Genomic DNA, 26,974 nt, shown 5'->3' on the forward strand with positions numbered 1-26,974 from the left:
ATATATTGATATATTTTATATGCATAGATATATTTTATAGATATTGGTATATTTTATATGCATAGATATATTTTATAGATATTGATATATTTTATATGCATTGATATATCTTATATATATTGATATATTTTATATTGACATATTTTATAGATATTGATATATTGATATATTTTATATGCATAGATATATTTTATAGATATTGGTATATTTTATATGCATTGATATATTTTATAGATATTGATATATTTTATATGCATTTATATATTTTATAGATATTGATATATTTTATATGCATTGATATATTTTATATTGACATGTTTTATAGATATTGATATATTGATATATTTTATATGCATAGATATATTTTATAGATATTGGTATATTTTATATGCATAGATATATTTTATAGATATTGATATATTTTATATGCATTGATATATTCTATATTGACATGTTTTATAGATATTGATATATTGATATATTTTATATGCATTGATATATTTTATAGATATTGATATATTTTATATGCATTGATATTTTTTATACATCCAGCTGTGATCTGTTCTCCTGGCACCAAGGGATGGCCCTGCAGGGATCCCTTCCAGCCCTCCCTGTTCCACAATCCCGAGGAATCCAGAGGGATTCCAGAGGGATTTCACCCCTGCAGCAGCCCCAGGATTAAATCCCCATTTTCCCAGGAGTTGGGAATGCTTTTGGAGAGGTTTTCTCCCGGCTTTTGTGGGCTCCAGCCTGTGTGGGTGAGGAGGAATTAACTCCATCCCAGCAGGAAAATCATGGAAATGTCGTTTATTCCCAACTTTTTAAATCTCTCATCTCTCGGATCAACACAGAACTCACAAATCTGCTGGCACCGAAAGGGAGGGGGGAGGAATTGGAGCTAAAAAGGCAATTTTCCCACCATCCAATTGCTGGATTTGCTTAGAATCCCGCTTAAAACACCCCAAATAAATAACAATAATTGCCAAACCCTCCAGGTCTCGCAGTTTACTCAACAGATGCTCCAGGTAACTCAATTCAGGGTGGAAGGGATTAAAGCAGCCGCAGATTTAGCGCAGTGGGGCCGCCGTGAAAACCCAATTTCTGCTCATGGATATTCTAATCAGGACCTTTTTCCCTGATAATTCAGCCACTTCACTTCTCGCCCAGTTATTTATTAATGGGGCAGCAGGGAAATTGTTCTTTGATTCAAACAAGCAAGGAAATGGTGCAAGGAGGAATAAATCACCAGGCTCGGCTCAACCCTTTCACTTCTCCACAAAACTGCCAATAAAGCCTCACTTTAAGGGATTTTTTCATCATTTGAGGGGAATTTTCCTGGGCTGAGTTCTGGGATTTTGCTGCCACAACTCAAATTTCCTCCCTTTCCCTGCTCCAGTGAGAGGATCATTCTAAAACCTCATTGATAATATTAAAAAAAAACCTGAAAAAAGTCAAATTTCCTACACAAAACTTGTGTCCAGGGACCTGGACAAGGAGAGGGCTCTTCTGTCCCCATCCCCCAGGACCAGGAGCTGACAGCAGATCAGGGATGGATATAAAAAATATAGAAATATATATGAAATATATAAATATATAAAATATAGAAATATATAAAATAGAAAAATATATATAAAATAGAGAAATATATATAAAATAGAGAAATATATATATAAAATATAGAAATATATATATAAAATATAGAAATATATAAAATAGAGAAATATATATAATAGAAAAATATATATAAAATATAGAAATATATATAAAATATAGAAATATATAAAATATAGAAATATATATAAACTTGAGAAATAGATATATAACATAGAAATATAGAAAATAGAGAAATATATATAAAATAGAGAAATATATATATAAAATAGAGAAATATATATATAAAATAGAGAAATATATATAAACTTGAGAAATAGATATAAAATATCTATCTATATATATAAATAGAAATGTATATGTAAATATATAAGTATATAAATATGTAAGTATATAAATACATATTTATATAAATATATAACTTTATAAATATATAAATATATAAATATATTTATATATAAATATATAAATATGTTTATATATAAATATATAAATATAGAAATATATAAATATAGAAATGTAGAAATACAGAAATATAGAAATACAGAAATACAGAAATATAGAAATATATAAATAGAAATATTAAAAGATAAAATCTCTGATATATGAAAAAAGAAATGTTAAATAATGCATATTGAATATATAAAATACAAATAGAAATACATAAAAATATAATATATATATATATAAGCTCTGAGTGTTCCTATGATTTCCCTGCTTTTCTTTTCCTCATCCCAAAAATCTGAATTTCTGCCTTTCAGCGTTGCTGGTTTTGCTCTGGGAGGGATTTTCATTGTTTTTCCAGAGAGAAGAAGTTTTGGGATCGCCTCTTTCTCCTGGGATATCAGGAAAAATTCCTCCACTGAACACAGCTTCACATTCCTGGCCTTTCCCACGTTTTAAAAATGACTTTTAGGGCAGGATTTTCCCACCCCCACCTCCCCAAAAGTTGTTTATCCCTGGCTTTTGAGGCTGCTCCGTGCACAAACAATTCCCTGCACACCTGTTCCGGCTTCAGTTCCACCTGGAAAAGCAGAATTGGGATGGGAAATCCCTGCTTGGCATGGGAAATTCTGATTAACAGCATCCAGCAGCTCAAAAAAACCAGCAGAGAGGAAAATCCACATTTTAACCCTGCTTTTCACCTTCTAAACTCATATTTTAACTTTGTGCCTCTTCAAAATCCACATTTTAACCCTGCTTTTCACCTTCTAAACTCATATTTTAACTTTGTGCCTCTTCAAAATCCACATTTTAACCCTGCTTTTCACCTTCTAAACTCATATTTTAACTTTGTGCCTCTTCAAAATCCACATTTTAACCCTGCTTTTCACCTTCTAAACTCATATTTTAACTTTGTGCCTCTTCAAAATCCACATTTTAACCCTGCTTTTCACCTTCTAAACTCATATTTTAACTTTGTGCCTCTTCAAAATCCACATTTTAACCCTGCTTTTCACCTGTTATAATCCCATATTTTAACTCTGCTCTCACCTCTTACAAATCCACCTTGAACTCTGCTTTTCACCTCTTACAAACCCAGATTTTAAATCTGCTTTTCACCTGTTCTAATCCCATCTTTTAACTCTGCTTTGCACCTCTTAAAAATCCATATTTTTACTCTGTTTTCACCTCTTATAAATCCACATTTAAACCCGCTTTTCACCTCTTATAGGGCCACATTTAATTCTCTTTCCACCTGTTATAAACCACATTTTAACCCTGCTTTCCTCCTCTCATAAATCACATTTTAACTCGGTTTTTACCTCTTATAAACCACATTTTAACTCGGTTTTTACCTCTTATAAACCACATTTTAACTCGGTTTTTACCTCTTATAAACCACATTTTAACTCCGTTGCTGCTTGGATTTGGCTCCGTGAGCTGCTGGAATTGGGCAGGTAAATACAGAAATTTGGGAATATCCAGGTCAATACAGAAATTTGGGAATATCCAGGTCAATACAGAAATTTGGGAACATCCAGGTAAATACAGAAATTTGGGAATATCCAGGTCAATACAGAAATTTGGGAATATCCAAGTAAATACAGAAATTTGGGAATATCCAGGTAAATACAGAAATTTGGGAATATCCAGGTAAATACAGAAATTTTGGCACGTCCATCCTGGGAATTTCCCTTTTCCAGCCCCTCTGTGCCTCATTCCCTCAGCTGCTGCTCCCAGCTGTCCTCCCCTCAATATCCCAATATTTGCCATCCTCAACTCCCAGTTTTCCCTTTCCCCACATCTGGAATTTTATCTGGGAATGGTTGGAGCTGGCCCAGCTCTCCCTGCTTTTGGGCTGCCACCTTTGCTGGGGGAAATTTCACTTTTCAGCCACTAAAAACCTTCTTCTGATCCCTTGAAGCTGCTTTTTTTCCCTCCTCTCCTGATTTTTTGGCTTCATCCAGCTCCTTTTCCAGGTGAGCCACGCTCGTTTCAATTTCCCTGCAAACCCAGAACACCAGATCTCTCTGAAAATTACTTTTAATTCAGACTCAGAGTTTAGAAGCTCTGCCTGCAAATATCCGGGGCAGGCTTTGAACATTTCTCCTCTATTTTAACCCCCCCCAACAAAATAAAAAAAAAAAATAAAAAAAAAAGGGAAAATGGGGAAAAAAAATCCCCAAAAAATTCCAAATAAGCTGCGCTGGCAGCGCTGAAGTCCTCGGCGGTATCATGCAGGGCTTTGTGCTGCGCCTTTGTGAGGAATAATTAGCACTTGGAATGTGCACACATCAGATGGCGCTGGGAAGGGAGAGTTCCTTTAACCCCTGCGGCTCCGCAGAGCATCCCTGCGTGTCCTGGGATGACACCGGGAAGCAGCGCCGCAATTCCCACAGCTCTTCCAAAGCGTGGGGTCCGCGTGTGGAGTGGCTTCTGGTTTTATATTGATTCTTTAATTCTGTTTTTATATTTTTGATGATTTTCATATTCATTCCAGCATTAAATATCTTTAAAATGTCATTGCGGACGTCTAAACATTTGTACATTAATTCCAGTATTAAATATATTTTGAATATCCTTATGCACATCTAAATATTTTTTCATTAATTTCAGTATTAAATATATTTTCAATGTCCTTATGCACATTTAAATATTTTTTCATTAATTCCGGTATTAAATATATTTTGAATGCCCTTATGCACATCTAAACATTTTTACATTAATTCCAGCATTAAATCTCTTTTTTCAATGTCCTTATGCACATCTAAATATTTTTTCATTAATTCCAGTATGAAATATATTTTTAATGTCTTTGTGCACATCTAAATATTTTTACATCAATTCCAGTATTAAATTTATTTGGTTTTAAATTCCCTTTGTACACTTCTAGGGATGGGACAGAATTTAAATCTCGTGCTGTGGTGACAGCAGGATGGAAATTGCTGTTTCACCGCTGAATTCAGGATTTTCCCGACTAGGAAAAAAAAACCTGTGGATATTCCAGTTAATTCCCTTCAGGGGTTTGCTTTGTTCACAATCCTGCTGGAATTCCCATGGGAATTCCTCTGTCCCTTCCACAGGGCAGGGCTCAGCCTTTGGCACATCCCTGGCATTCCTGGATCACCCAAAAGGAAACACTTCTGGGAATGCCATGAAGGGATCCTGCCTGAGCCGGCCCCACTGGATGCTGGGCTCTCCTGAGTATTGGGTTTTTCTGGATTTTGGGTTTTCCTGGATTTTGGGTTTTCCTGGATGTTGGGTTTTCCTGAGTATTGGGTTTTCCTGGGCGTTGAGTTTTCCCTGATTTTGGATTTTCTTGGGTGCTGGGTTTTCCTGAGTGCTGTGTTTTCCTGGACTTTGGGTTTTCCTGGATTCTGGATTTTCTTGGGCATTGGGTTTTCCTGGGCGTTGAGTTTTCCCAGATTTTGGATTTTCCTGGGCGTTGAGTTTTCCCAGATTTTGGATTTTCCTGGGCGTTGAGTTTTCCCAGATTTTGGATTTTCCTGGGTGTTGGGTTTTGGGTTTTCCTGGGCTTTGGGTTTTCCTGGATGCTGCATTTTCCTGGATTTTGGATTTTCGTGGGTGTTGGGTTTTCCCGAGTGCTGTGTTTTACTGGGTTTGGAGTTTTCCTGGATGTTGAGTTTGCCTAGGTTTTGGATTTTCTTGGGTGTTGGGTTTTCGTGGACATTGGATTTTCCTGAGTGCTGGGTTTTCCTGGACTTTGGGTTTTCCTGGGTGTTGGGTTCTCCTGGGTGTTTGGTTTCCCTGGACTTCGGGTTTTCCTGGATGTTGGGTTTTCCTGAGTATTGGGTTTTACTAGATGTTGAGTTTCCCCTGATTTTGGATTTTCTTGGGTGTCGGGTTTTTGTGTACTTTGGGTTTTCCTGGACTTTGGGTTTTCCTGGACTTTGGGTTTTCCTGGGTGTTGGGTTTTCCTGGACTTTGGGTTTTCCTGGACTTTGGGTTTTCCTGGGTGTTGGGTTTCCCTGGGTGTTGAGTTTCCTTGCTGTGGAAAACCCTTTGCTGCGTTCATGGAGCAACCACCATGATGCTTTAGCCAAAAGCCGAAATTTTATTCCTTGCCCCAGGCTTGGATCAGCCTCTGGATGGCCTGGATTGTCCAGGACGATCCCAAATCCCGAGGAAACCCTGGCTGGGGCGAGAGGAGCGCGGTGTGCCCCGTGTGACCGAACCAGAGCTCCTGCTGGCCTCCCCTCTGGGCTGATCCACAAATCCAAAGGAACTCTTTGTTTCCCTCCATCCCTCGGCCCAAACCTCGGGAGAGGAGTTTTTGTTTGGAATGGAGCAGTGATTTGCATAACTTCGCTTTTTTTGCTCTCACAAGTCCGAACAGATCCCTCCCCCTCCCCTTCCCTCTCCTTAGACATCTGTTCCTGTTTTGTCCCCACCGAATTTCTTGTTTTACCGAATTTCCAGGCTGTTGCACCAAGTCCTGGAGCCCGCAGAGCATTCCCAGAAAAAAAACTGGGAATCCAGGAGCGTGACCTCATCCCAGCAGCCCCGTCCGGGCTCCCAGCACCGATTTGGGCTCAGATTTTCTGCTGCTCCTTTTGATCTTGGTTAATAATGGCCAAAAATAGCGCTCAGGGGCCTCCTCCTTCCTCCCTCTTTGTTCTCCTAGTGGAAAGTCGAGGCTCCCGTTGGAATGTCAGGGGTTATCTGGGATTTATTCCCAGCCCTGCGCAGGAGGAGGAAGAGGTTTCAGAAGGGAAGGAATGAGCCCAGCGTGGCCTGCCCCGGGATTTATGCAAATCTGGGTGTTTTTATGCCAATTTCGAGTCAACTGCCTGTCTCGTTAGGGGAAAAGTGGCAAGTTTGGCTGCGAGCCAGAGCTCAAGGCTCCTTCCCTCTATTCCCGCTCCGTTTGCTGGGAAGAGGCTCCGATGGATGCGGGGCTGGGGGCAGTCGTTGATTTAGGGCTCCGGGCTGGGAGGTGAAACCCCAGGCTCCGCATCATTCCCTCATCCCAAATTGCCCCTCTGGAAGGTTCCTCTTGGCTCTGCTTCCCAGGATGTCCAGGATCCTCTTCCTGGCTGGAATTGCCTCTTCCAGCCCCACCCTGGCCAAATCATTCCTGGACATCCCCTGTGGGAACTTTTCCTGTCTCCCATCCTTGTGACATCCACGGGGAAGAGCCAAGAAATCCCCAGGCTGGGAGGTGAAAGCCCAGGCCAGGGGATGATTCCTGATTCCCGCATTTCCCCTCTGGAAGGTTCCTCTTGGCTCTTCCAATTGGGATGTCCTGGATTCTCTTCCCGGCTGGGAGGTGAATCCCAAGCTCAGGATGATTCCCTCATCCCACATTCCCCTTGGGAAGGTTTCTCCTGGCTCTGCCCCTTGGGATGGCCTGGATTCTCTTCCTGGCTGGAATTATCGCGGGGCTGGAAGAGCGGAGCTGCCTCTCCCAGCCCCACCCTGCCCAAGTTATTCCTGGCCATTCCCTGAGCGGCTTTTCCCATCTCCCATCCTTGTGGGATCCATTGGGAATGGGAACATCCAAGAAATGCCCACGGACAGTGTGTGAAGCTGGAATCCCCTCGGCTGCTTCACTCATGTGAAAAAACCCTTCCCATAAACATTTGGGGCTTTCAGCGAGACTTAAAAATACCAAAATATAAATAATTCAACTCAAAGATTGCTGCTGGGGCCCGGCTGTTTAACTGGAAATTCTGGAATTCTCTTTCAAGTCGGGGTATGAACCATTTTTATTTTTGTTGAAGAGGGGCTGTGGGAGGCTCTGAGGACGGGACCTGTTTGAGGCTGAAGGATTGAAAAGGGATTTTCTTTAAGCCATGAGAGCTCTCTGCAGCCCTGGCAGAGATGGAATACATTGAATTCAAACCAGGAGAGATCAGGTGGGATCTTGGGCAGGAATTGTTCCCTGGCAGGGTGGGGAGGGGCTGGGCTGGAATTGCCAGAGCAGCTGTGGCTGTCCCTGGATCCCTGGCAGTGCCCAGGGCTGGGTTGGAACGTTGTGGGGTGGTGGAAGGTGTCCCTGGGGTGGAATAAATGGCATTTCAGGTCCCTCCCAACCCAAACCATTCCATGATTCCCTGATATTTGGATAGCTCTGATTAAATCTTTGTCCTGGTAAATGAGGAAAACTCTGATTTTATTCCCAAATTTTTTTTTTCTCCCAAAGCCTGTGCTCCAAACCTTTCCTCACTCTTGTTTTCAATCGAATATTTGGGGAGGTTTTTTATTTGTTTGTTTGATTTGGATTTCTCCACACTAAAACTGAGCACAGGGAGAGGAATTCCAAAACCAGGAGTTTGTTCCGGCCAGAATTGAAAACACGCAGGGAGGGAACGGACTCTGCCTCAGATTTAAACCTTCAAAGCCATTTTTTCACCTAAAAATCTTTGAAAATTCCTGTGGAATTGGGACCTTAACTCCTCATTTCCACACTGCTTTGATATCTGAATTTCTGAGGTATTTTTAAAACTCCTGTGAGGAGCTTTATGGGCATCTCGAGGCACATAAATGTATCGAAAAATCAGATGTTGGGCTGGAAGTTTCAGCTTACAAACTCCATTTATTGCACCTTGTGGTGGAAGTGCTCACTTTTATACACAAAATACGCTTTGATATTTCACTCTTTGTGTCTTTCCAGCATATTTGAGTTTTTTAGTTAAATTGACAAGCAAAAAATTATTATTTTTTATTTAATATAAATCCCACCCAATTCCAATTTCGGCTTGAAGACATTATTAAATAGCGAATGGAAGCTAGTTCTGTGTTTTTTAGAATAATAGAAGAGGAAAAAGAAATAAATTGGGACTTCAAATAGAACTTCTGGCTCAGAGAATCTGGTTATAATCGCTGACAACACTTTGAGATTATTTTGTGTTCTCTAGGCAGCAGAAACTCCCAAATTTAGCGTAAATTAATTCATACTCAGCTCCCCAGCAGTTAAGAAGCATCAGGAAGGAGATAAAAATCAATTTTTTGTAATGAAAGTTTCTTGTGGTTTTTTGTTCTGCTCAGAACCATGGTGTTAATTAAGTTCCTGCTCCGAATTTGGGATAAATTAAAGGGCAGGGAAGGGAATTCCTGCCCAAGTTTCAGTTCTGGGGGGGAAAAAATCCTGGGGTTGAGCTAAAAAACCACAACAACCCCAAAAAAATGAAGGAAAAAGTAAAAAAAAAAAGGACAATTTAGGGCTAATCATGCAGGAAATTAATTCCAAGGAGACCAGGCTTTGGAATCAAGGGAGAGATCCAAGCTGGAAATCCTTTGCCAGCCAGAACTGAGGTTTCATTCCTGCTTTTCCCGTATTTCAGGTGAGGTTCCCGTGTCTGAGTGATGTGGTAGAAACCCAAACTTTGCTCAAATAATTTGGTAAAAGCCCAAGGTTTTGGTAAAATAATGGAAGGCTGCCTGGATCTGTCATGGAGGGATATCAGTGATAATCCAGGAGCAATTTAAAGCTGGAATTTTATTAAATCCTTCATGGAATTTCATCAGGAAATGATCTCAGGGTCGGATTCCTGAGGTTCAGCCCTGGCTCTCTCTCCCTCTTCCCTGAATTTTTGGGGATGAGTCCTGGGGGATACAAAGCTCCTCCTCCACCTTGGTTCCAACCCCTCGGTGAAATTTGGGTTATCCTGGTGTGGGCAAGGTGGGATCCGCAGGGGAGATATGGAAAACCTCAGGGAAAAAAAGTCCTGAAGGAATATTCCAGGCAGCAGCAGAAGCCAGTGGGGTTGGAGATGTTCCTGGAATTCCTGGGAGGAGCAGGAATTTTCCGCCCAGAAAACGCAGGATGGTGGGAAATGCTCCTGGAATTCTGGGGAGCAGGATGGGTCCTCCCAGCATTTCTTTCCAGCCCCACTTCTCCCCATCCTGATCCAGTGGGCGCTTGGAGATTTCACTGGGAAGTTCTGGGATGCCACAGGCAGGAAATTCCCGGTTTTGTCGGGAGTGTTCCTCCAGCCCCCGTCCATCCCTCGGGAGCCCAGCTCGGCTCCATCCCAGCCAGCCCCAGCTGCGAGCAGGGCTTTCCTCTGCCTCCCCCTTTCCCAGGAAAACCTTCTGCGGCTGGTTCCTCCCTCTCCTGTGAAATCTTCCCGATTTCCCGAAGATGCGGCCTGGTTTTTATGGGAAGGGGTTAAATTAAAACCAGGCTTAGCCCTTTTCCTGTGTCTTGCACAGCAGAGGAGGGAAAACTGCATTTCCTCGCTGCACCCCTTTGAAAACCAACTCCTGGGCATGCCGGGATCCTGTTTTCTGGGAAAATCTGGACACAGGGCAGGGAAGCTGTTCCCATTAAAGCAAATCCAGCTGCCAGGAGCCCTTGGAATTGTGCCAGGCCCCGGGCAGGACAGCCCTGGGCTGGTTCTGCCACACCTCATAACTCCCAGCTCCCGCAGCTGCTGCAGCATCCCCACCTTCCATCCCACATTCCTGAGCATTCCCGTTGTATTCCCGGCCAGGGAGCAGCGGCAGGGAAATATTCCAATGAGGACTGGAAGGAAACTCAACTCCATCCTGGCTGGGCTGGGAGTGGAGATGGAACTGAGATTTCCCCGGGTGGAAGGGCGGCAGTGACTCTGAAGCCCTTTCCCTCTCCTTTCCCACCCCTTCTCCGGCCTGGAGTCATCCCAAGGCAGGACAGGACACTCCGTATTCCCATTTTTATAGGGAAAGCCAGGTTTCTGGGATTTTTGCTGCTCTGTTGCTGCTGGGTATAATTAAGGCTTGAATAACGGTTGGGGTGAAGGGAGGGGAAAAAATAACGCAGGAGGAGCTGGGACAGCTGTGAACACCTGGAATTCGGTATTGGAAGTGCTGGGAATGGGAATGGGATAACACCTGCATGTGCTCCCTGCTCCTGGGCCTTATCTCGGGGCTGCAAGGGAGATAAGGCTGGGGGAAGAGATAAGCGGTGCCCCTAAAATCCTTCACGGCACAGGGACATTTATTTTCCCAGTGGAAATGGGAATTTGGGTTGATTCCAGATCAATCCTGGCTCCTGGGAGGGCGATGTTGAAGGTCTCCAAACCCTGCTGACCAAATCAAGGTTCGGTAATTATTCCATCTATTTTTATTTTTATTTTTTTTCCCGAAAAAACCCTTAAATTGATGAGGGGATAAAGCGTTTCCAACAGCTGAACAACGATGAGCGAAGATTTCCCAGAGCTCCACACTGGTTTGTGTTGGGAGAGACCTTCAATCCCATCCCATTCCACCCCTTCCATGGGCAAGGACACCTCCCACTATCCCAATTAATTGGAGGAATTGATGGAGAGCCTCCCACCACCCAGACTTGGGTGCTAGACATTGCTCAACAATCTGATTAAAAAACATAATCAATTAAAACCAGCATAAAGAAACATCCCTAAAATTCATTAATAAAAAAGGGATGGATCATTAAGGCCCCGTTCCCGTAGGAGGGGCTCCCACTTTCAGGGATGCAGCAGGAAAAGAGGGAATTTTGTGGTTTTTCTCTCACACTTCCTAGTAAATTAAAATTTGGGAGGACTGCAGATTTCTGGGCTTTTGGGAGCACAGAGAGGCTAAAAAATGGTTATTTCAGCTGAGGAGAAACGCTGCAGGTTGGAAATGAAAACACTTCCTCTGTGGTTTGCACGGAACCTGGAGCTGATGTTCCTCCTGACATCCATAAAAACCGAGCCTCTCACTCCTGTATTTAAACAGCGAGATTAAAAAATGGAGCAGTTTAATTAAATTTCTCTCCTAAATGGGGAACTTCTGGGTTTTCTTGAGGAGTGCAAGGTAGAGCCTGATCTTCACCTCCCCGGGTTGGGGCTGGTTTGTCCTGGGAGATTCTGGTGTGGGATTTGGGGAATAATGCTCCAACCACGCCTGTGGCCTCATTGCTCGCCTCAGCAACAGCTGGGAAACCTCAATTTGTCCTCACACACTGACAAACCACATAAAATCCAACAGTTTCCACGTGTGTTTTAAAAGGAATTAAGGAATTTTTAAATTCTATTCATTTTTAATTCTGTTATTTCTATTAATCCCAGGATTAATGTTTGGCTGTTGCCTCCATCCTGCTGTGTCAGGTTCTCCCAGCTGAGCATCTTCCAAATGCCCAAAAAAGTCCAGCTGATGTCCCAAATGTCCTGGTTGTCCTGCCAGGATGGAGAGTTTGGAACAGGATCTTTGCTGACGTTCAGGTCTCCCTGAGGTACCATCAGATTTTGTGTCCCAAGGTCACTCTCCGACCTGGAGGCTTCTCCATGGAAAAAAGAACCCCCAGGTTTGTGTTCAAAAAGAGGGCAGCAGGGAAAATGCCCTGAGCAGCTGATCCTGGTTTTTCTGCCCAGAAACTGCTGGAATTTTGGGAAATTGGACACAATGGAGGTTAAAATATACGGGATTTTCATGAGGTAATGACTGATGGAGACTCTGAAAAACCCTGAGGAATCACATCTGCAGTAGCTTTGTCAGCCCAGGGTTGATGGTGCTGGACCTCAGAGTGGGGATTCCTGGGAGAAATTTCCCTCAAAGTTCCTTAAAAACATCAGGAATTCATTCCTGCTGGCTGGGGAGTGTTGTTATTCCCTTTTTTAAGATTCCAGCCCTGGTTTAAGCTCAGCTTTTCCTTAGAGGAAGAAAGAGACCAAACCCAAGGGGGGATCCCAAAGAGGAAACCCAAAGCCAAAGGGGGATCCCAAAGAGGGAACCCAAACCCAAAGGGGGACCCCAAAGAAGGAACCCAAACCCAAGGTGGGATCCCAAAGAAGGAACCCAAACCCAAGGTGGGATCCCAAAGAAGGAACCCAAACCCAAGGGGGGATCCCAAAGAAGGAACCCAAACCCAATGGGGGATTCCAAAAAAGAAACCCAAACCCAAGAGGGGATCCCAAGGAAGAAACCCAAACCCAAGGTGGGATCCCAAGGGATCACCCATGGGTTTCTCTTTCAGCGAATTTTGATATATTTTGGACAGGGAAATCCTGAGAAATTCCAGAGAAATCCTGAGAAATTCCAGAGAAATCCTGATAATTCCAGAGAAATCCCCCCACAGTTCCCCCAGGCTTGACCCTTCATAATTTTTGAGGTACGGACATTTAATTATTTATAATTTATAATAATTTCTATTATTTATTTTATTCAAGGCTGAAGCTGGGGGATGCTGCAGCTCTGTGACACCTTGGCAAGGCCAGAGCTGAAAACATAATTAATTTATTGCGTCATGAATTAATTTGTAATAAATCTTCATTAAAAGCCAAAAAAACACTTAATTATCTTTTTTTTTTTTTTTTTTTCAGGGGGTGTCACTGCAGGGCACTTGTGGGAGGCCAAACAGCTCCATTTTCCTGCTTCTCTTCCCCCTTTTCCTGTCCTTTGATCCCAATTCCAAGTGATGTTTGAGTTGGCCCAGTCTGGCAGTGATGACACCCTGGATAATAGACAGAAAATAAAAAAACAACAGCCCAGGAATAATTTTCCTGTTCCAGACTGGAGTCTGCAAGCGCCGAGAAGTTCAAAATAAATAAATAAACCCCTAAAAAAGCCAAGCTGGGAATTGCACACGGAGCATGTTTTCCATGGAATGACTGAGGAAGGAGCCCGGGAGGTCAATTGAGTAGAAATTCGAGTTAAGACAGAGCAGTTCTAAATTAGGAGCTGCTTTGGCAGAAAATCTTCAGCTGGAGGGAGCCTTGGCCAAGAAGGAGTCTCAAGGAGGCTCATTAGCACCCCAGGAAGGAGGGTTTCCAGTTAAAGGGATTTCTGACATGGGAAGGACTGAAATCCTTCCCAAATTCTGGAATTTGAGGGTCAGGTTTCTGCCCAGGACTTTGGGACATGGTTAAACTCGGCTCAAATCCATGAAGGTCGTTTAAAACATCCCGAGGTTTGGCACAGGATCCATCCCTGGAGGGGTTCCAAAGCTCTGGATGTGGCACCTGGGGACAGCAGGAATGTTTGGGCTCTAGGAATGGCTGGATCTGATCTCAGAGGGCTTTTCCAGCCTCCAGGATTCTGAGATTCCATGAAATGCTCAGAGAAAACCCAGATGGCTGAAGTCTGACTTTCAATGTGAATAAAAGGCTCTGAAGGAGAGTTTGGTCCCCAAACCAATCCCAGCCTCTAAAATAATCCCAAACCTTCTGGAATCTGCACTAATATTCCCTGGCACCATCCCTGGCTGCAGCAGGAAATCAGATCCCTGGGGATTTTTGCTGGAAGATCCTGAGGTCGTCCAGACCTGCAGGATGGGAGCAGAACGGGATTTATGGAGCACGGGGATGTTCTCATCCCCTTCCTCCCACCCCGGGGGGTGTCCAGGTGTGCCAAGGGATCCCAAGAGGAAAAACAGGGTTCTGCAAAGACCTGAGGCCACACCTGAGCATTCCCGTGGTGCTGGAGAGGAGGGGGAGGTTGGGAGGAGGGAAATTCAGTGGTGATTAATTCCAGTTTTTAATCAGTTGGTTTAATAGAGATCCAAATTTTTCCATGCTTGAGCTCCCCTGTGTGCTGGTCACTGCTTGATATCAATATCAAATGCATATTTTTGGTGTAAACAATCAATATTTCAGGCCAGCTCTCACAGCTCAGTGTTTATTCAACCTTTTAAAATCCATTTTTGGAGCTCCTACCTGCGGCTGCCACTCAGCTCCTGGCTGAACTCATTTTCTCCAGGGTTAATGAGAACAAATCCTTTGAACTCTCTGCTCATTTCTGTCTGATTTGGTGCAGGGCTCTCCCTGACTGCCTTTCCAGGGAAATTGCTTATAGGAATTATCAAGGGTTCCACTATGAAAAAGTTTGATTCAATTAATTAGAAATTCAGGACTTGGCCTTTGGCCAAAATGTAATTTATTTTCCCCAAGCCCGATTTGAAATGAAATCTTTGGGCAGGTTTTAAGCTAAAAAAAGAATAATCACAAGTTCTCTTAGCTCTTATTTTCTACTGTTAAAAAAACCCAAACCAAATAAAATCCAACCAACCAACCAACAAAAAAAAAAAAAAAAACCAAAAAAACAAACCTCTAAAAAATCCCCAAGCCCCAATGACTGAATTGTGTAGAAATATTTAAATATAAAAATGAAATCTGGGGAGTTCTAAGCCAGGGCTGGCTGTGCAGGGTGTTGATCCCAAATCCATCAGTGGGGCCCAGTGCCTGTACTGGTCCCAGTACAGCTCTGGAACTTCCATGGAATTGTCCCAGGGTTTGGTCCACAGAATGTCAAATGGATTTTTTTGGTGGAAATAATCAATATTTCTGGCCAAGTCTCCCAGCTCAGTGTTTATTCAAGCTTTTAAAATCCATTCCTGGAGCTCCTGCCTGTGGCTGCCCCTCAGCTCCTGGCTGAGCTCATTTCCTGCAGGCCCAGCCTGGGCTGGGATCAGAGCAAACCCCGGGATCATCCTCAGGGTGGAATTCTCACCTGCAGCTCGAACTGCCCCACTCCCCCAAATTCGGGGTTACTGAGCCACTCCAAAATTTCCAAGCCTCCTTCCTGGTGGAGGCACCTGGATACACCCAAACCTCCAGGGACCAGGACCTGAGCACGGCCCCAGGTCATTCCTGGGCCACTCTGCCAAGGGCCTGAGGCCAGGCTGTGGGGAGATTTCTGTGTCCCACATTTCCAACCTGCTGAGGATCCTCTTCCCAGGCTGATGAAAATCCTGTTCCCAACCCTGGTGAGGATCCCATCCCCAGTCCTGGTGAGGATGCTGTTCCCAGTCCTGGTGAGGATGCTGTTCCCAGTTTCCCAGTCCTGGTGAGGATCCTGTTCCCAATCTCATGAGGATCCTCTTCCCAAGCTGATGAAAATCCTGTTCCCAACCCTGGTGAGGATCCTCTTCCCAACCCTGGTGAGGATCCCATCCCCAGTCCTGGTGAGGATGCTGTTCCCAGTCCTGGTGAGGATGCTGTTCCCAGTTTCCCAGTCCTGGTGAGGATGCTGTTCCCAGTCCTCAGCCCCTCTTTGCTGCCATGTCAGGAACACGTCCAGCTCTGCAGCTGGAATTCCCACCCATGTCCCCAGAGCAGTTCTGGCACTGCCGGGTTCTCTCTTGCTCCAGAGGAAGTTTCTGTCCCGGGGTTTTGCTGCTTTCCCTGTGGTGGGACATGGGAGGCTGAAGCAGGAGGAGGATGGACAGAAGATAAACTCAAATCCCTGCTTGGATTTAAAATGAGCCCCCAAACTATTTAAAGCTCAGGCTTTTCCAGAATTTTAAAACTGGATCCGCCTTGGTGATGGTTCTTTGGGATCAATGGTAATTCCAGAACCAGCTGGGATATGGGGCCATGGGTTTTCCATCTTCCCTGCAGCAGGGAGCTCACAGGACCTGCAGACTCTTTTCCCTCTCTCCCCACACCACTCACCCCCTCCATCCCTCCACCTGGACTTTCTGAACAATTCTGGAATAACGAGGCATCAGTAACATCTGGGATGTGCTTTGATGTTCACAGAGGAGAAAGTGGTTCCAAAGTCAGGGATTTTCCTGGTCCTTTTAAATCATCCCTGGGTTGAATCCAAGAGGAGGGATCAGAATTCCTGATGAATTCCTGAAGTGGGAAGAGGGCTGGAGAGCCCCAGGTTCCTCCTGCAATGCTTGTGGCTCCTGTCACCATTAACCCCCTGGAGAAAGGAGAGCAACTCCCTCCCAACTACACCAAAATGATTTTATACTCACCCCCAGCCTTTATTTCATTCTCCTGCCCATTCACTATTTTAATTATGATTTTTTTCCCTCCTCCCTGGGCAGCCAAACCTCTCAGATTTTGCCTTTTGGTCGGGTTATTTCGGGAACTCATTAAATGCCTGGGTCACGTGCTTGTTATTAGAAAATGAAAACAACTCGGTGGCTGTGCCACGGGAGAGGCTTCCTGGTGAATTACCGGAGTTAAGCAGTGGCTTAACAGCTTGAGACTCCTGGAACATTAGGCAGGGTTTTTTTAGACCTTTAATGCACGGCAGATTACGGCGCTTCCTGCTCGGAAAGGTTTGAGGTTGTTGTTTGCGGTTGTTTTAATGGGGATGCTGCGGGGGGAAAACGCAGGGCCCAGAGAGCGGCCCCTGGCTGGGGACAAGGCTTTGAGTAAAGGGAGGGGAAACCAAGCCATGAGCGAGGCCCATCCTGGGGCTGGGACCAGAGCAGAATAGTGCTGGGATCCGCCAAACTTCAAATATTGGTGTCAGACCTTGAGAAATCATCCCCCAGCTCAGGCTTTGTGGGCTGTGTGTTATGGATGCTAAACCTGTGGTTATTGCAGGATGCATAGCTCTCTCAGTCCTGCCTGAGAAGCTAGCCTGAGAAATTCATGGGAGGACTTAAAAACAATCCTCAAAGACAGAAAACAGCCCTTGCAGGCGCTGTTTGTCTGTCCCTTGTTTTCTTTGCAGGAGAAAGTCAAGAGGTGGTGTGCACCACTGACCAATGATGGTGATGTAGCAGTTTCCTTTCTGTACTTTCCACGAACCAGTCTATAAAACAAGTCTAAAGTAATAAACTAAGGAATTCTCCTGTTCTGACTCCATGAGAGTCTGTGTCATTCTTCCCAGTCGGTCCTAATAGAGCGACAGTGTGTCACACATGGATGTGGGGTTCAGGGAAGTTCTCACCTTTTCCCCAGACCTCTGGTTTGGGAAGCTTGCAGCTGCTTGCAGCAGCTTCACTGAGGCACCCAGCACCCCAAAACCCCCTCTGGTTCACAAGTTCTTTAATAACAGCTGATTATTCTATTACAGAATGAATTATTTATTTATTAGGCACAAAAAGAACAGACATAAGGCAAAACAAACTAATATTGCACAGGAATAAAGATAAAAAGAGAAATTACTCATAGCTATATACAGCATGAGCTTAAAGGTGCATATTAATGTTACACTAGAGAAGAAGTAACTTAACTTGGGATTCAATGGATCTCTGTTTTCCCAGTTATGGGTGATGGTCACTCTGGTCTCCCAGTTTGGGTGATGATCACTCTGGCTGCCCAGTTTGGGTGATGGTCACTCTGGTCTCCCAGTTATGGGTGATGGTCACTCTGGTCTCCCAGTTTGGGTGATGGTCACTCTGGTCTCCCAGTTTGGGTGATGGTCACTCTGGTCTCCCAGTTTGGGTGATGGTCACTCTGGTCTCCCAGTTATGGGTGATGGTCACTCTGGTCTCCCAGTTTGGGTGATGGTCACTCTGGTCTCCCAGTTATGGGTGATGGTCACTCTGGTCTCCCAGTTAGGGTGATGGTCACTCTGATCTCCCAGTTATGGGTGATGGTCACTCTGATCTCCCAGTTATGGGTGATGGTCACTCTGATCTCCCAGTTATGGGTGATGGTCACTCTGATCTCCCAGTTATGGGTGATGGTCACTCTGGTCTCCCAGTTAGGGTGATGGTCACTGATCTCCCAGTTATGGGTGATGGTCACTGATCTCCCAGTTTGGGTGATGGTCACTCTGTTTTCCCAGCAGCCATTTAGGGGTTTCGATGCCACCTTGTGACACTTCCACAAGCTCTCACAGCTCTTTTTGTCACTCGTGGCTGTGGGAATTGAGGCCCATGAAGGCCACCAAGGCCTGGGGGGCACGGCCTGGTGGCACCTGGGGATCCAGGCTCCTATGGGTGACATTGGTGGGACCCCAACATCTCCACCAGCTCCCCCAGGTTCTCCTGGATGGTGTCTGGCACCTTGCACACCCTGGGTCATCAGTGGAGCCCAGGCTGGGGTAGATGATGGAATGTCTGGTTTTGGAATTCCTCTCGGAGTTTGGGAGAGGAGGAGCAGCGTGAACAGCTCAGTGGGTTGGTTTTTTTTTTGCTCAGTGGGGTTTTCTTTTGCTCAGTGGGGTTTTCTTTTGCTCAGTGGGGTTTTCTTTTGCTCAGCAGCCCGATTCTCTCATCTCTCCTCTCTGGTTTCAATGCCTACAGTGACACACAGTGGTGATGGGCTCTGCCGTGCCACAGCACTGCCTGGACCTGGGGGACACTGGAGATGGTGGCAGTGGTGACCACCGGGCTCCCCTCACAGGAGTATCCACCTGCTGATGAGGTTTGGGCTGCAGGCTGCTCCTCACATGGCCAGATGAGGAAGCTTTGGAGCTTTCACTCTCCCATCCAATCTGTTGCCCATTTCCCACGGAGTTTTCTGCCAATCAGCAGGGAACTGCAGGTTCCCTAAGCTGATTTGTGCCACAAATGCCGCACTCAAATCCTCTTTAGTTTCTGTGACAATGCAATTTTTTTTTATCCTTGTGTAAGCAGCCAGGAAATAAAAGTTGGCTTTTGGCTGTCGTGCTTCCCCTGTTCCCCCCTCGGCTCCTGGAGAGCCCAGCAGGCAGAGGTGGCTCCATTGTTCCTTAGGAGAACATTTTCCATTGTCCCTGGATGTGTCCACCCTCCATTTGCAGGTGTTTGCAGGGGAGGTAGATGCCGGTTTTCCTCAGGATTATTCCATTCTGACATTCCATTGCTTCGGATTTTTGGTTGTTTTTTATTTATTTTTTTTCCTCACCTGCCTGAAGAAGGAAAATGATCAGATGAGGAGAAGTCTTGGGCTGTCTTCCCGCTTGAGCTGGGGATGGGATCACAGAACCCCAGTCTGGTTTGGGAGGGACTTCAAAGCCCCATCCTGCTCCATCTCTTGGGCAGGACACCTTCCACTGTCCCAGGTTACTCCAAGCCCCATCCAACCTGGCCTTGGACACTTCCAGGGCAGCTTCAAGCAAGCTCCTATTTCCAAATCCCAGCTATTAAAAAGAGAAAGAAAACACTGATCTTGTTACAAAGGTCTGGAAGTGAGGAGCAAGCTGCGAACAAATGCCTTGAAAATGTGTAGAAACTTCAGGAACGCTCCATTTCTCAGGGCTCATCCCTTCGAGCGACCCCGGTCTCTGCGCTGTGTCCGGGCAGGCGGCTCCGGGAGCGGAGCGGATCCGCCGGATCCCCCCGGCCGGGAAAAGCGCTCCTCGCCGGCAGCGCCGCTCAAGGTCAAGCTGCCGGCAGCTCCATCCCTCCGGAGCCGAGCCGGAGGGGCAGAGAACCCTCAGCGAGCACCCAAATCCCTTCTCCGGGATGTGCCCGGGGGTGCCGGCAGCCGGGGAGAGCCGGGGGTCCCGGGGGGAACGGGGCGGCCGCGGGCGGGCAGCGATGCTGCGCCGCCGCTGACATTTCCGCCAGCGGGTGCCCAGCCAAATGGCGGGGCTGGAGCAGCCACACATGAAATATGATGATTTTCAGCAGCAGGAGGAGGAGGAGGAGGAGGAGGAGGAGGAGGGGGAGAGGGCGGGAGAGCCGCCGGCTCGCATGCCGGGGGCTGCGCACAGCCTGGCCGGAGGCGAGCGCGGCCGGAGGAGCCGCAGCACCCCGGGGATGGCCCCGAGCGCTGAGCAGGAGGATGGCACCGCCACCCAGGTGGGCCGGGCACGGTGGCACCACGGCCGGGGGACGCTGTCCTGGGGCCCGGGGACGCGCAGCTTTGGGGGGATCCGTCCTGTCCCTCCCCAGACCTGAGGGCTCGGCGCTGTCCCCGGCGAGCTGTGGCACACACGGGGCCACCGGCGCTGCTTAGCGCAGGGCTGAGCTCTTTTGGGGGGGTTTTGGTCGGCTTTGGTAAAAACCCGGAATGCCAGCCCTGGAAGGACGCGGTGTTGCTGTGCCAGAGCTGCTCGGTTCAAACTTCGCAGCCTGGTCCTCAGTTTGATGGGAAGCACTTGACAGAGCTGCTCTGTGCCTGGCGTTAACCCTCTCCCAGCTCCGGCCGGGCTGGAAACTGTTAATCCCGAAAAATTCACTCGCAACAAATTTAACCCCGCTAAGGAGCCACGGCAGAACTCCGGGAATGGCATCCAGCAGCTGCTTCTTTTTATAATGACTTTGCATTTATCCCAGAGCCGGCTGGCGAGTTCGCACTTTATTATTATTATTATTTCCCCGAAGGGGAGGGGGTCCGATTAAAAATAATAATCACACAATAATATTCCCGAGGCAACCCTGGGAGGGCAAACCACACCTCCCCGTGCTCCGACTGTGCCACCGCTGCCGCTTTATTAATTTCCCTGCGCCGTGAGTGACAGTCCTCCAGAAGTGATAATTGGTGCGCTGTGTCTTTAAAAGGTTAAAACCCTTTTCAAAAAGGCCTCGACTCATAGTGGGAAAAGACAAGAGAGGCTTTGGCTGGCTTTGGATCCAGAAAACAGCTGCTGATTAGAGTCTGCGTCTTCGGGCTGAATTTATTACATATTTTTCAGCAGCAGGGATTCTAGGAGGAAGCTTCCGTTTGGGTTTCTTGATCGTGGTTTATTTTTATTCAGAGGAATAACAGAGGAAGGATTTGTTCCGGCTGGAGCATGCTCACAACCTGCAAGACCTCCCATTATTAAACTGCCTACTTTGGGCTTTAATATCCATGTGGTATTTTTTTGATTTTTATTAGCGTTATTATTATTTGGCAGCGTGCATCTATCTCTATTTTTTTTTCTTTTAATTTTTAAATAATTTATTCCGAGAGGAAGCTGATCTCGCAATGAGCTTTCTCCTTCCTTACTTGAAACAGGTGCTAATGAAAGAATGCAAATAGCACCGGCTGAGCCGAACATTTCATAAAGAAGGGAACAGCCACCGACCCCAACCGCTCCGGGATCTGCCCGCTGGCCCCCGGCAAAGGTAGGCACGGGGGCTTTTGTCGCTATTTTTTGCTGTTGTTCTCTGCGTGGATCTTTGGGATTTTTTTCTCGCCCTTCCTTCCTTCCCTCCCTCCCTGACTCGCTGCGGGTGCCCAGCCGGCCGGCCAGATTCCATTTTTCCTCCCCGGAGGTGTCAGCCTGGCGTCCCCAGCCCCGTGTCCCCGCGTCCCCAGCGGGGGTGGCCGCGCCGGGCGAGCGCCCCGAGCCCGGCGCTGTCAGCGAGCCCAGCCCGGAGCCGCGGCCCCGCCACGCTCGCAGCTACTTTGCCGCTTAATTAGCCCTGGCTGTCGCATGAATTTATCGTCGCTTGACAGCAACTTCATTTTCTCCCACCGTGCGGGGAGGAGGAGGAGGAGGAGGTGGAGGAGGAGGAGGAGGAGGAGGATGAATTGGCGTTGGCTGGTGGGAGGCAGCGCTGGGGGCGGTGGGAGGCGATCGCGGGGTGTGACAGGGACGTGCCAGCCGGCCAGGGGCGTGCGGAGGGACACGGGCTCGGGGACGTGTTGCTCCGGGGACAGCCGCGTCCTCCCGGGGCCCCGCCGGCAGCCGGAGCCCGGGGCCTGCGCCGCTTCCATCGCTTCCCTCCCCGCTGCCTGCGGCTGCTCCCTGATGCTACGGCGCGGAGAGAAACGCTCCCATTAAAATAAAATAAAATAAAATAAGATTCCAAGGCTCGTTCCAGCAGCGAGGTTCCTGCTGGTGGCTGGATCCCTGCACAAAGCGCTGGGGTTGGGTTGGTTTTTTTTTTCCTTCTCCTGCTTGATTTTATTTGGCTATAGCATTCGGGGACCAGCTGGAGGTTTGTCCTTCGGGAAGCCCGAGTTTTTCCCGCTGTTGGAGGCAGGTGGAGGCATCCGCAGCCCCTTGCGGTACCTTCCCGCGGCTCTGGCCGGGTTTTGTGCCGTGTTCCCAAGCCCGGGCTTGCAGCAGGGACTGCAGTGGCTTCTCCAAGGGCCAAATCCAGCCCTCCTTGGGGTGATCCAGCTCCTCTGGCTGCGGGAGCCTCCGAGGGCAGGGATTAGCCCTTTGTCTGGAAGTTTGTGTTTATTTTTCGGCGTGTTTAAGTGTTACATATTTCAGTTCTGGCTGTGCACGCAGGATATTTGGAAGGGTTTTTGCCTGAGCGTTCAGGAAAGGATCTGCAAGAAAAAGTTTCCCCGGATGAGTTGTGCGAGCTGAGGGTGGGCAGCACGTGAAGCAAAATACTCATTTTATATAAACAGCCCCTTGAGGCTTCCTCCAGAGAGAACTTGGGAATGTCTGACCTGACAGAGGAAAAGTACCCAAAACTCAGTGTGCAGCCTGGTCTGGCCATCCCTCCCCCATTCCAAAAGCAGATGATTTTTAATTAAGAATTTGACATGGGGTGTGTGTGCAGGAAAATGGGATTAAAATGTGTTCTGGAGGGAGCAGGATGGGAATATTCCTCTGCTCCTGGCTTGGGCCGGGTGAGGGCCGGCAGCACCTGGTGTCCCCTGCCCTGCTGCTCTAAACGACAAATCCAGCTGCTGATGGCTGCTGGAAACCCCCAGCCTCGGGATTTGGGATGTGAGAAGGTGGATTTTCCCCAAAACCCCGCGTTCCATGTGCCGAGACAGCTGCTGCTCCTGCAGGATTCATTCCTCGCCGTGCCAGTAACGGAGTTTGCCCAATGCTACTTTTTATAATTTTTTTTTTCTTTTGGAGATTGCAAATCCTCTGAGCTGTACCAGATCGCTGGGGGGGTCTGGCTTTGTTCCCTCCCCTGTGGCTCAGCCGGAGCGCTCGGATGTGTCCCGGCAGTGCCATGTGCTGCTCCTCCCCATGGCCAGCACTCGCTCTGCTCAGGGAAACGCTCGGGGTGAGGTGAAGAAAGCCCAAGTGAGGGGTGACTGAGGGGGGAGAGGACGGGAAGGCGTTTCCCCTACGGAAAATGGTGTTTCCCCTATGGAAGGTGATGTTTCCCCTATGGAAGGTGATGTTTCCCCTATGGAAGGTGATGTTTCTCCTATGGAGATATTTCCCCTGTGGGGAAGGTGTGGATTTTCCCTATGGAGTTGTTTCTCCTATGGAAAATGGTGTTTCTCCAATAGAAGGAGGTGTTTCTCCTATAGAAGGAGGTGTTTCTCCTATGGAAAATGATGATTCTCCCGTGGAGGTGTCTCCCCTATGGAAGGAGGTGTCTCCCCTATGGAAAATGGGGTTTTCCCTATGGAAAGTGGTGTTTCCCCTAGGGAAGGAGGCGATTCTCCTATGGAAAATGATGTCTCTCCTATGGAAAATGATGTCTCTCCTATGGAAAATGATGTTTCTCCTGTGGAAGGAGGTGTTTCTCCTATAGAAAATAGTGTTTCTCCTATGGAAAATGATGTTTCTCCTACGGAAGTGTCTCCCCTATGGAAGGAGGTGTCTCCCTTATGGAAAATGGTGTTTCTCCTATGGAAAATGATGTTTTCCCTATGGAAGGAGGTGTTTTCCCTATATAAAATGGTGTTTTCCCTATAGAAAATGGCGTTTTCCCTATGGAAGGAGATCTTTTCCCTATCAAAGTGTCTCCTATGTGGAGTTTTAGTTTCTGTGCTGCCTCTGGGGCCATGAACATCTTCGTGCACAACCCAAACCCTCACCCAGCCATGTGGGCAGGAGACCGTGGGGTTTGTCCCAGGGTTCTCAGCAGAGGTGGTGGCACCTGAGCCCTGCCAGGAGCTGCTCTGAGGCCTCTGTAAAACCTGAGGGCCACTGAGAATTTGTGGCCCTGCATCCCCGTGATTTTTATCATCTCAACCCCCTGAGAAAGGGAAGTTAAACCCTTTTTGTCCCAGGGTTCTCAGCAGAGGTGGTGGCACCTGAGCCCTGCCAGGAGCTGCTCTGAGCTCCTTTGTACAACCCTGGGGACCGGGGGGAATTTGTGGTGCTGGATCTGCAGGGTTTTTATAATTTCACCCCCACTGAGAAAGAGAAAATTGTTTTTGTCCCAGGCACTGCAGCCCAGCTTGTCCGGCACTGGAAAGGATTCTGGTCATTATTTTCCTTGAAACAGTCGTAAAACTCCTGTAAACACACACAAAACATGAGGCCTGGGCCTCCAAAGGTCTCTCCAGCATCTTGGCTGTTCCTGGGAATGGCTGTGGCAGTTCCATGGGAATGGGGAGATGTACTGGGAATTCAGAGAGCTGCTGATGGGCCAAAGAGTTTTATGGAACCCTGGAGGAGCTGGGGTCAGAGCGCTGAAATCCCTCCTCCTCCTCCTCAAGTGCTCTTTAATTCTGGATTTCCACCTGGATAAAATTCCCAGAATTTTCTTTCTGCTCAGGGGGAGGGAGAACAGGAGAACAGAAACTCCCTCATTTTTAATAGGGCCAGGAGTGGGGGAATCTGTGCCTGGTGCAGGTGGGAGCAGAAACAACTCTGGATTCATTTAGGGTTATCAACCTCTCTTCTCTCCATGTCCTGCTCCATCTGAATAACGTGGGATAGCCTGGGAATAACGTGGGATAGCCTGGGAATAACATGGGATGGCTGGGAATAACATGGGATAGCTGGGAATAATGTGGGATGGCTGGGAATAATGTGGGATGGCTGGGGATAACGTGGGATAGCTGGGAATGGTGAGCCCAGCTCCCTGATTTATTTCCCTGTGATACCTGAAGAGGAGCTTCCAAAATATCTGAGGGCTGGTGCTTGATATCCATATTTAGCCATATTTTGGACCCATATTTTGGACCCATTTTTACCCACATTTTGGACCCTATGTGGTGTTTTTACCCATATTTACCCATTTTTACCCCTATTCCTGACCCATTTTTACCCCTATTCCTGACCCATTTTTACCCATATTTTTGACCCATATTTACTCATTTTTACCCATTTTTACCCCATATTTACTCATTTTTACCCCTATTCCTGACCCATATTTACCCCTATTCCTGACCCATATTTACCCCTATTCCTGGCCCATTTTTACCCCTATTCCTGACCCATTTTTACCCCTATTCCTGACCCATTTTTACCCCTATTCCTGACCCATTTTTACCCATTTTCACCACATTCCTGCCCTTCCTGTGGCACGGCTATCAGGATCCACAGGCCACATCTCTCCTTTTAGCTCTTTAAAAAGCTCTGAAACTTTTTCACGCCAAGAATGGGAACGTCGCAGCTCCCTAAGTCAGGGATTTGCTCTCGGTGCTGTGGAGGGGGGGGACCAACGTGGCCTTTTTTGTTCCTTTTTAACCTTTCTGCGTCTTTACTTTTCCTCCTGTGTGGGAAACGGGGAGGAGGGAGGGAGGGGGAGCCTCCTGGCCGAGCTCGCAGTGGGAGTCCCTGGCAGATTGAAAATACAAATAATAAGTTCTGACTCTAAGCCCCAACTGCAGACAGCAGCGCTCGCTGGGGTTTTGGGGTTGGTTTTTTTTTTTATTTTAGATCATTACTTGCTGGGCAGGCTCTGGAAAATGCTGTGGAGCCAAATGGGGTTTGAGAAATCCCAGGGCTGTGGGTGCTCGGGGGGATCGGGGCTGTTGCAGGAGGAATGTCACACCTGGAATTGAAAAATGGGATCATTTTACCAGGCTGGGACGGTTTGGGCTCTCAGGGGGCTCTGGGATGCTGCTGGCATCCCCAGGGAGCTCTGGGAATTGCTGTCCTGGATGTGCAGCTGTGTCCCACGAGGCCCTGACCCCAGCAGGGAGAGGAGGATCCCATGGGATGCTTCCAGTGGATTTCCCAGTCCTGGAGCAGCCCAGATTTTCCAGTTGGAATTCAGCCTGTCCCTGGATGCAGGAATGCAGCAAGTCGGGATAAAACTACACAAAAGCTCTGGGAATGGGAGGCCTGCACCTGGCAGGGCTGATTTTCCTTTTGCTGCTGGAATTTTGGGATGCAGTGGGAGCCTGGTCCCTCCTGGGCCCATCTGCACAATCTGTCTCTCCCTGGCTTCTCTCTGCCCCCCTGGCTGCTCCTGTGGGACCTTGGGAAGGAGCCGGGACAATAAAATCCAGGGGAGGAGATGCCCATGGATTGTCTCCTGCCTCCCTGGGGGAAAGGGCCAGGGCTGCTGCTGACTCAGGGCTGGGATTTGGGGGCTGCAGGAACCAGCAGTGAGCAAATCCTGATGTAACCAGGGCTGCTCTGGGATCAGCGAGCCAAAAATTGAGCACTGAGTAAAGGAGGGATGAGAAAAGCTCGTGGTGATGTCAGGGATGAGCTCAGGGGCCTTGGAAAAGCACCTCGGATCCAACCAAAACTTCTCTCCTGCTTTTTTAGCTGCCTGGAGAGCTACAGCATATTTTATAGTCCCAGTGGGTGCTCC

The 26,974-nt window shown here is 47.3% G+C and overlaps 1 protein-coding gene across 4 annotated transcripts in view; it reads left to right on the forward strand.

The window, feature by feature from the left end:
• Positions 1 to 20,323: 20,323 nt before the first annotated feature.
• The window catches only part of HIVEP3 (HIVEP zinc finger 3), a 180,827-nt gene continuing 174,176 nt past the window's right edge, over positions 20,324 to 26,974 (forward strand). For 3 of the 4 annotated variants that reach the window (XM_088067421.1, XM_088067423.1, XM_088067424.1), the window contains exons 1-2: positions 20,324 to 20,416; positions 21,558 to 21,667. The gene's annotated coding sequence lies outside the window, so the exon portion shown is untranslated. Of the gene's footprint in view, positions 20,417 to 21,233; positions 21,416 to 21,557; positions 21,668 to 26,974 lie in introns of those variants that run through there. The other variant, XM_088067422.1, reaches the window with a different exon arrangement.

This window comes from Pseudopodoces humilis, chromosome 27, assembly GCF_049639895.1.
Source record: "Pseudopodoces humilis isolate 2021_Gansu_Grassland_sample_001 chromosome 27, ASM4963989v1, whole genome shotgun sequence".
Lineage (NCBI taxonomy): Eukaryota > Metazoa > Chordata > Aves > Passeriformes > Paridae > Pseudopodoces > Pseudopodoces humilis.